Source organism: Podarcis liolepis (genome assembly GCF_965112155.1).
Source record: "Podarcis liolepis genome assembly, chromosome: 17".
Taxonomy (NCBI): domain Eukaryota; kingdom Metazoa; phylum Chordata; class Lepidosauria; order Squamata; family Lacertidae; genus Podarcis; species Podarcis liolepis.
Genome location: NC_139571.1, coordinates 41,663,394 through 41,674,158, shown reverse-complemented (window position 1 = coordinate 41,674,158; position 10,765 = coordinate 41,663,394). Strand labels below are relative to the sequence as shown.

Genomic DNA, 10,765 nt, shown 5'->3' with positions numbered 1-10,765 from the left:
CAATTCTTAAAAATAAAATACCTATCACGAGGCTGCAAAATTGAATGAAAAAGCTCCAGAGGGAGAGTTGAAGCTCAATCCTCTCCCTTCAGACCATATTTTCTATCTATGTCAGCCTTCCCAACCTATGCATGACCCACCAGGTGGCAGTATGGTACTGGATATGCCTTGTGCCCACTTTACAGAGAGGTAAAATGAGTATGATCAACTGGAGCAGCGGTTCCCAAATATTGTTTGCTGGGACATGCTGCCAGAATAGAAATTTGCTGGCACCACACCAAATTTTTCAACTGCTAAGGAATACACCAGAAAACAAAAAGAAACAGATCCCAGCAGTGCTTAATTTATAACATAGAACACAACTACTTTATAATAAGATAATGGGACATCCAGAAACAATAAAACAATGGAATTATACATAAATTATTCTCAAAATATAATTATATACAGCAGCTAGGATTGTCTTCAGTTTGCTGCTCTTTTTCTCATTTTGAAAATATATCTATCCAAATACTACTACTACTAATACTAATTTTATTATTTATACCCTGCCCATCTGACTGGCTTGCCCCAGCCACTCTGAACATGCTTCCAATGCATATAGAAACATAATAAAACACCAGACATGAAAAACTTCCCAATACAGGGCTGCCTTCAGATGTCTTCTAAAAGTTGTGTAGTTCTTTATCTCCTTGACATCTGGTGGGAGGGTGCCACCACTGAGAAGGCCCTCTGCCTGGTTCCCTTCTTGCAGTGAGGGAACTGCCAGAAGGCCATCGGAGCTGGACCTCAGTGTCCAGGCTGAACGATGGGGATGGAGACTCTCCTTCAGGTATATACAGTAATTCTGCAAGTAAAAAAACAGAATTATTATGCTATGCTATGCTGAAACGTTTAATTGTTTCTTTGATTGTCCTTGAATCTTCCTGCAACACTTGCCACCCTCTCTTGCCACACTAGTGTGGTGTCCCACCTGCTTTGAGAGCCACTGAGCCAGAGGAGGAAAGAACTGAATGCAAGAGATGCTGGTCTATAAATGAGAAATGGATCATAGCTCAAAGAGGGCTCAATGCACAGCTTTCCATACAGGACTGGACTGACACCAACTTGAACTCAGTTCTCCTGTATCTATCTTCTGCCTTATACAGGTGTCTAGCCCCTAGAGCGTTAAATCTTGCTTGGGATTGCATCTGCAAGATCACCGTTGGTTTAACACACACTTTATGCCGATGTACACAGTTGTACGCATATACAGCTGCACACAAAGTAGACAACTGTATTGATATGGGGCTATCTGTTTAGCCCATTTTAGTGTTGGCTAAGCTCTAAAATCTTCTTGGATGTTTTAACTGTGTATTGACAAATGTACTTTTTTCTGACTGACGGTCGAATAAAAGGTTGATGATGATGACTGAGGCAGCTGCATGTTGCCCGTAGTCTGGGCACAACTGTGTGTTAAGATAAAAAAAAATTTCTTTCCAGTAGCATCTTAAAGACCAACTAAGTTAGTTCTTGGTATGAGCTTTCGTGTGCATGCACACTTCTTCAGATACACTGAAACAGAAGTTGCCAGATCCTTCTATATAGTGAGAAGGTGGGGAGGGGTATTACTCAGAAGGGTGGTGGGAATGGGTGATTGGCAGATAGCTGAGATGAGCCTGTTGACGACTCTTAACGGCTGTAATAGGTCTTACAGGAAAAGGCAAGGGGTGAGAAGGTGAAAAATAGCTAGTCATGTATAATGAGATAAGAATCCAATGTCTCTGTTGAGACCAGGTCTCTCCGTGGTTTTAAGTTTGGTAATGAGTTGCAATTCAGCAGCTTCTCTTTCCAGTCTATTTCTGAAACTCCTTTGTAGTAAAACAGCTACTTTGAGATCTTGTGTGTTAAGGAAACTGTATGGGGGTACAAAACGCCTTGAAATCCTTTCTGCTGTGTTGGGATGGCAGTTCAAAAAGCCGCAGGGCCAATCTTCTGCAAAAAAAAAAAAGTTGCAGCCATATTGTTATTTTTTACATTATTAATGATGCTATGAATTGTTGTGTTTTTTATTCTTCTTTATAGGAATAAGCACATAATTTAAAACACCAGAGCCTGGTGGCCCCACGGGATGGATGGATAGATGATAGATAGATAGATAGATAGATAGATAGATAGATAGATAGATGATAGGGAAAACTCAGGTTGAAATCTCCCCTTCTCAGCCACACACACACTCGGTGGCCTAGGGTAAAATAATTACCTCTCAATCTTAGCTTCTCCATATCTGAAACTGGTTTTACAGGTTACTGTACAAGAAAATAAGATAAGTATGATGAAGCACTCCAAACTTTTGTTATAAGAATTCTAAGGTCTCAAATATAAAATAAATGTTCATAAATTTACAAGGCAAACACATACATAAGTATATAAACTACATGTCTGAAATAGTACAGGAGAGCAATCCTGAAGCCATTTTGACTCTCCCAATGACCTCAAATATTCCTTTGCAGTAAGGGAGGCAAGTGGGGAAAGCCTTCCCATTGTCCTTTTGCTTACAAATCCTGTCTTAAGGGTGCATTTGCATATGAATAGGGTGAGCCTGTGACCTGGATTCAGGAACTAAAGTATTAACCATCACAAAAGATTGGCCAAGCTGCCTAGGTAATGCCATCAGTGACCATTATCAGGTATCCTGGCAAGCAGGATTTCTGCTGTAGACCGCCTCCTTCTGTGATGTATGTATGATGTTTTGTGGGGTGGTCTTGAGCTACAGGATGGGCAATTTCAAAAGTCTACATAAGGGCTTGTGCACCATTGTTCAGGGTTCTCCTCCCTCCTGCGTGTGGTGAATGGGGACCCTGTTGCAACAGTTTAATAAAGATCAGGCTTACTAGCCGCTTTGCTTCTCAATATTCTCTGGTTGGCCTCTCTTATTTTCTCCTACCGATAGGGAACCCACTTAAGGACTCTTTACGGGCTCTTGGAGACCCCATAAGGGAAAAGGAGCAGTTTTTTCTTATAACACTTTTTTAAAAATAAAAAAACCCCAAACAAACCTTGCAGAAATTATTAGTAATTATAATTTAACAGCCTTTTGCTTCATTGCTCCTAAATGGTTTGTAGTAATCCAAGTTGGAAGTCTCAGCAAGACCAGGCTACCTGTAATCCACTTAACAAGCCAGTCCAGAGGCTTTTATTTGTTCTTGGAGGAAGCGGTTGGACGCATGGACAGGAGCCGCTTTCCTGTTACTAGGTCTCAACCAACAATTCTCTGTGTCGGTCAAAAATTGGCTGTACCAAATCAAGGCAAACCAGATTTTCATGCAGAAAACTTTAAACATCTTTTGCTTATCTAGTCTTATGACCCACAAAATTGTAAGAAACACCAGAATTACAGACTCCTAGTGTCTGTAGTTTCATAAATGAAACGCTCTCAAACAATGATAATCAGAAGGACAGACTGGATTGTTCAACGTGTACTTGGCCAGGACTTCCCCGCATTGTGTCAATTTTAATTTATCCAGATAGTCTTCTGACAAAGGTGTATTTTTTATTTTTTCCCAAGCTGTGAAAGGTGTAGATTGGTGCTCTTAGGCTCTCTTTCTCCATGTGAGAGAGGTACAAATAATAAATACAACCCATGGAGCCAGGTTTTATGTTTTGTGACGTAAATTGCAGAGGCTTTCCTATGAGATGATATATCTGACAATGTTTTTTAAAGACCCACCTCCCGGTTCTTCAGGCCATTTTCACAAAATATATCTCAATGAGTCAATTCATGATGAGCTAGAAAAACACACAATGGTGTAAAACCAAACAGCCTTACTTGAGAAGCCAGTTAATTGTTATTTCCTGCCCTGTAAGCCATCAATTCAAACTCCTTTTTTGTGGGTTTTGTCCATAAAGTATTGGCTGTGGGCTTTTGTTATACAAGGGCAACTAATTTTTACAGCAGGCCTATAAACAATAATTAACGCACTACATCCTGCTAGGAAAAACCAGCAGATGCAAAGCCTAGTTTGGAGATGGGGGGATTTAAGTTACATTATTATTATTCTTTCCAAAAATTACTGTGGCTTTTTTTTAGATCTGGGTTCTTCTGTAATCACACTTTGAGCATCCTACTTGAGTTCCATGCCTAACTTCATGCTAATTCCCATTCTTAAATGTGGAAGAAACTGTTGGGTATGTAAGGAATAAAGTGGGCTGTGGGTCTGTCCAATGTGTCACAAGACAGCAAATGGACAGTCCCATGAGAAGAAGCATTCAGGTTAATTGCAATAGAAGAAGAGGAATGATATAACAGTCTAGGCTGGGGATGGGAAGGGATGGAATGTTAAAGTTAAAAGTTTAATGTGCATAACACGTAATGTTTCATGCTTTGCAGTTAAAACTTCTTTACATAAGTTTGTATATGCAAAGTTGAGAAATTTTCATTAAGTGAGAGGTTCTACTCTAGGTGAAAGCAGAAGTCTGGTGTTTTTTCCATTTTAGGCTACCTGATGACACATCTCTGGAAACATGAGCAGGTCCTTTGCCAGCAGAAAGTTGTTGTTGTTGTTGTTGTTGTTGTTGTTGTTGTTGTTGTTGTTGTTGTTGTTGTTATTATTATTATTATTATTATTATTATTATTATTATTTCTTATTTGTACCCTGCCCATCTGGCTGGCTTTCCCTCTGGACAGCTTCCAACAAAGATTAAAAATACATTAACATGTCACACATTAAAAACTTCCCTGAAAAGGGCTGCCTTCAGATGTCTTCTAAACGTTAGGTAGTTGTTTATCTCTTTGACATCTAATGGGAGGGCATTCCACAGGGCTTGGAAGCTTCAATTGGTGCAGAACACAGCAACCTAGAAACAGTAGTATCTTGGTTGTCAAACGCTTTGGTACTCGTTCGTTTTGGCTCCCGAACGCCGCAAACCCGGAAGTGAGTATTGCGAACGTTTGCGAACGTTTTTTGGAAGCCTAACGTCCAACACAGGTTCTGCGGCTTCCAATTGAGTGCGGGAAGCTCCTGCAGCCAATCGGAAGCTGAGCCTTGGTTTTCGAACATTTTCGGAAGTCAAACGGACTTCTGGAACAGATTCCGTCCGAGAACCAAGGTACGCTGTACTGGTGGCTGCTATATGTTTGGACTTCATGACTCCAATTCTGCAAAAAGGGAACACTGGTTGCTCATTTGATTCAGGTCCCAATTCAAAATATTTCCCAACTTACTTAAAGAGGCACCACTATACCCAACTGACGTAAGATTAGCTCTGCAAGCTCTGCAGGACTGTCCTCCAGGAAATGTGGTTGCTTGGTTGGTGGGCACAAGAGAGTGAACATTTTCAGCGGTGGTCCCAAGGTTAGGTCTCTCAGGATATATGTTTGGCCCCCTCCATCCTCTATTTCAGCTAGACTCTTTTTAATTAAGTGGGATAAAAGCTTATTATTATTTTGCTCTTGTGGCTCAGTTTAAATTTTATGCTGAGTTGCTGGCTAAATGCAATGCCCTTTTATTGATTTTGCTTCTTGTTCTTGTTATCTGTTTTTCATTTTGTTGATTACGGCTTTCATTCATTTTTATCATCACTTTTTGGATATCACCTTGGGAAAATTATAGTGTTTCGGTGGGTTGTTGGTTTTTGTGTGTGTGTTTTTTTTTTGCAAGGTGACTTGTATATCTATGAAATAAAAAATAAAAAAGGCATCTGGTTAGCCACGGAGGGAGAGGGGGGGAAAGGGCAAAGCCCGGGTCAGTCTTTAAAATGGATGGATTTTGAGCAGCCGGAAAATAAACACATGAGATAAGTCCCTGAAAGGGCTCTTTTCAGCTGAAATGCATTGGGGCAATGTAACAAACTGTCATTCTTTCCAGCATCTCTGAGAAACATTTTTCCCTTTGGATGTTTTCTGGGTTTTTGTGTGTTTCCACCATGGCTATAAAATGCTGCCATACCAGATAGGCATTGGGCCTGCCCCAGCTGGGCTCGTCCTACACTCTCCTAAATATGAATTTACCTGACGTGACCCTGCTTACTGAGACATTCCCTGACATAACCTTACCTAAGTCTACTTCTACTTCCCTTGCAGGCCCCAGCAGAACAGGGTATCTAAAAAGGTTGTGATGGATGCTTCCAATTGGTCCTCCTTGACAACTGAAGAGTACATATAGTTTCCTTTACAACTTTCCTAAGCCCAGGGAAAAAGGCACTAGACTCTATTAAAGTTTCCTTTTTTACAGTGTTTGTTATCTTGGAATGTAGACCATGCGCTGGAGCATGTAATTACAACACCATGTCCTGTGTTAAAAAGAACTCAGACACTAAATTGTCCATGTCAGCACCCGAATTTGACCATGAAATATAGTGTGGAGGGACCAAGAACACAGTCTGTGAGAAGGTGACAGCTAAATGAGCATTCAGCTGCACTGGGAAACTGCAGTCTGCTTAATCCATTGGGCTGGTCCCATTGTGGCCATTTAATATTATTACCTGCCTTTTGTCCTTGAAATTTGCTTCCACCTCACTTTCCATGTGATACACTTGAGGAGTAAAGGTCAAGGCTAGGGAAAAGTGCAATAAAACATGACTTATTTTTCATGGGTGATCAGAGTCCTATTAAGTTGCAAAGAAGTCTGGAGGAATGTCAATTTTCTGGATCATTTTTCCTGCAAACATTGAATGAAGGATAGCTCTGCTGATTACAATGGTTAGAGACAAATGGCTGCGGAATAGCTGCAATATAATTTAAAAACCATGAATTTGAAGATGACATTGGTTTATTCTGGATGGAAAATCCCAAGTAGGCCATGATGAGATCCAAACAGATCTGTGTGGCCAGGCAACAGATGAAATCCACTAGATACAGGTCCTATGGTAAATATCCCAAACCTTCCTTACATCACACGCCGCCTGATTTACTTTCCATTGGTGGGTAGGGGCCCTGTTGATTTCATGTAGAAAATCTTGTGTGAGTCAATGGGTGTGGGTGTGTTAAGGAACATGACATTTAACTATGTACTTGATAAATAAGCTAGACTGCACCCATATTGCATATCCTCCAACAGTCCCCTGATGAAAATTGGGACACATGTGTTTTAGGGCCACACTCTTGCGGGAGTCAGCTGACTCACACAATAGGTAAAGGTAAAGGGGCCCCTGACCATTAGGTCCAGTCGTGACCGACTCTGGGGTTGCGGCGCTCATCTCACTTTATTGGCCGAGGGAGCCGGTGTACAGCTTCTGGGTCATGTGGCCAGCATGACTAAGCCGCTTCTGGAGAACCAGAGCAGCACACGGAAACGCCGTTTACCTTCCCGCCAGAGCGGTACCTATTTATCTACTTGCACTTTGGAACTGCTATGTTGGCAGGAGCAGGGACCAAGCAACGGGAGCTCGCCCTGTCGCGGGGATTTGAACTGCCGACCTGGTTGTATCCAAACAACAATGTTGTTTTGTTCTGTTTAATAAAATGTTTGCTTCCTGGGGTTAATAGGAAGGGAAGTTTTCCGCTCTTTTTTATTATCTGGTGTAAATTGGTTTATTCCAAACATAAACCTTTTTCTGTATCCTCCCTCCATGCTCCAAACGTTTAAAATTGTGCCCAGGTTCATGCGCCCCCTAAAACATACCTGAAACAAGGGGCTGCCTTATGCCCTAAGCCCTGTCCTCGCGAGAGCAAATCGCAGTGCTCAAGAACTGCATCTAGAACACAAGGAACACCGGGCACCTGTGGAATGAGATGACATCCAAAGAAGCAGTTGAGAAGAGCAGCCCCTTGTTTTTTCTGTTCAGATCAGCAGGGGTTGGCAACGAAGAATGGCCAAGCAGAGGTTGCAGCACTCCATCCACACAGAGATGAAAAGACAGGGGGGAAATTCAAAGGAACCAAAATTGCAACACCAAATCTCCCCTACAAGGTTCCCCCACCTGCCAAACATTTACGTCATGGGCAGCAGAATCGGGAGCAAGCCGGATCTAGAAAAACCCAATCCTCCGTCAAATCCACTGGCTGCACAAGCACCGCAAAGACCACAAAGAATACCCAGAAGGGCCTATGTGCCGATTGTGACATCAGAGGAAATACTGGAGGTAGAAGGGGGGGGGGGAATAGATATCCTCTTTGAAATGGCCAAAATGGAAATGAAAAAGGAGATGAGAAAAGCTTCCGAAAAAAGCGCCAGCCCCTCTGCCAGAGAAGAAGACAAAAAGGAAAGTGGACTCCCCATTTTGGGAAAGACTCTCACAACCCAAGAATAGATTTCTCCCCGAGGAAGAAAGAGTAAAAAATACTACAACAAAGAAGAGCAACCAAGAACTGACCACCACTGAACCCCTTCCCTCCTCCTACCACGTGCCCTAACTGTCTCTCTATAACCAACTGCCTGCCAACTACTTCTCCAACTGCTTTTCCCAACCAGCCAACGCAGTAAAACCAACCAACTACCCACCCACCAACAACAACTAACTCAAACCTCGGGCTAAGCCCTTTTATACACAGGTAGGCTCTGCCTCCGGCTTTCCTATTGGTCTATATTTTTAACCCTATCTCTCCCCCCTGTTCAAACATTTTCTAAATGTACGGGCAAACGCCACAAAGACCAACCAAGAACTCACCACCATTGAACCCCTTCCCTCCTCCCACCACCAAATTGGTTTATTCCAAACATAAATTGGTTTATTCCAAACATAAACCTTTTTCTATATCCTCCCTCCATGCTCCAAAAGTTTAAAATTGTGCCCAGGTTCATGCGCCCCCTAAAACACACCTGAAACAAGGGGCTGCCTTATGCCCTAAGCCCTGTCCTCGCAAGAGCAAATCGCTCTGCATCTAGAACACAAGGAACACTGGGCACCTGTGGAATGGGATGACATCAGATGACATCCAAAGAAGCAGTAGAGAAGAGCAGCTCTTTTTTCTGTTGAAATCAGCAAGGGTTGGCAACGCAGAATGGCCAAGCAGAGATTGTAGCACTCCCTCTACACACAGATGAAAAGATGGGGGGAAATTCAAAGGAACAACAATTACAACACCAAATCATCCTTTCTTTCCTGCCCCCCATTCCGTGATAATCCCCCCCCCCCGCTGTCAACCCCTACCTGAAGTCCATGTTTCTTTCACTTTGGTGAAGAATTGTTCATCTGTAACGCCCTATATGCCTGTTGTCTTTGTCCATGGAGTTTTCTTGGCAGGGATACTAGAGTGGCTTGCCGGTTCCTGCTCCAGGTGGATAACGTTTGGTCAAAACTCTCCACTATGACCTGCCCATCTAGGGTGGCCCTGCACGGCATAGTTCATAGCTTCTCTGAGTTATTCAAGCCCCTTCGCCACAGCAAGGCAGTGATCCATGAAGGGGACAAAGGTCCGTATAGTTAAAGCCATGGTTTTCCCAGTAGTGATGTATGGAAGTGAGAGCTGGACCATAAAGAAGGCTGATCGCCGAAGAATTGAAGCTTTTGAATTCTGGTGCTGGAGGAGATTCTTGAGAGTCCCATGGACTGCAAGAAGATCAAACTTCTCCATTCTGAAGGAAATCAGCCCTGAGTGCTCACTGGAAGGACAGATCCTGAAGCTGAGGCTCCAAGACTTTGGCCACCTCATGAGAAGAGAAGACTCCCTGAAAAAAACCCTGATGTTGGGAAAGATGGAGGGCACAAGGAGAAGGGGACGACGGAGGATGAGATGGTTGGACAGTACTCTCACAGCTACCAGCATGAGCTTGACCAAACTGCGGGAGGCAGTGGAAGACAGGAGTGCCTGGCGTGCTCTGGTCCAGGGGGTCACGAAGAGTCGGGCACGACTAAACGACTAAACAACAACAACAACGCCCTATAAATGTTTTGGTTTGAGATTTTGAAAAATGATTTTTAAAGATTTTTGAGTGTTCAGCATTTTACAGCAGATTTTCAGTTGGTATTTGTATTCTGTATTGTTTAAACTAGATCAAACTGTAAGTCTGTAGGCAGAGATTTGAAGTATTTATTGCTACAATTTACGTCCAAATAGAAGCTTTTGTGTTCCACGTATGTACAAATGAATCGGTTTTTTTAAACATAATGTCCAAATAAAAGCTTTTTGTGTTTGACGTATGTCTTAGTGAATACAAGTGTCACACGTAACAACTTTAAGGAGCAGTACTTGCAAAAGATGAACTTTTCTTTAGGATGCTCCACATCTGCCTTTGCAAAATAGGATTGTTGTATGCAGCTGCTGTATGCAGGTATCAGACGAAGGATACAACTTCTGCTTTCTTCAAAACCCTACAGAACAGTTGGGGAGTAAGTTGTAAGACGCATTGAAAGTCAGTCACACTGTCTTCAGCAGAATTAATTTCCAAATAAGAATTCTTGAGCTTTCACCCAGAATCAGAATCAATCATTTCTTCAGCAGAAAGTGTGGCTGGATCAAGGTCTCTGCTCCTTGCCCGCCCCCGCCCCCCATTCTCACCCTGGGTGCTTTGATTCTTCTGCACTTCCACCTGGACCCAGTGATTTACTGCAACTGAGTTTTTCTGCTCTTCCCACAACTACCCCACCGAGACGCCTCTCTTTGGTCAAGGTCATGCTCTCATCCCCTGTAAATAGGCTTTCGGAATAGGAATTGTGCAATCAGTTGCAATAACGACATGGAAAACATAATTTAGCATCATTAAACTATGGTGGGGTGTGTTTTTTGCTGATTCTGAAACTTCTGGAATCGCTCTCTTTCCCTTTGGTAGCCTCAAAACTATTCACACATGCGCCATTCTTGTTTTTCATAATTATCTGATGAAAGCTATTTAGCCAGGGAGTGTT

The 10,765-nt window shown here is 42.6% G+C and overlaps 1 long non-coding RNA gene across 1 annotated transcript; it reads right to left on the bottom strand.

Annotated features, from left to right (window-relative positions):
- Positions 1 to 594: 594 nt before the first annotated feature.
- On the bottom strand, positions 595 to 9,121 carry LOC310696526. The gene is made up of 3 exons (XR_014520612.1): positions 8,827 to 9,121; positions 7,603 to 7,700; positions 595 to 847 (listed from the first exon to the last, which is right to left on the bottom strand). It is a non-coding gene; the product is annotated as an uncharacterized lncRNA (long non-coding RNA).
- Positions 9,122 to 10,765: the final 1,644 nt, after the last annotated feature.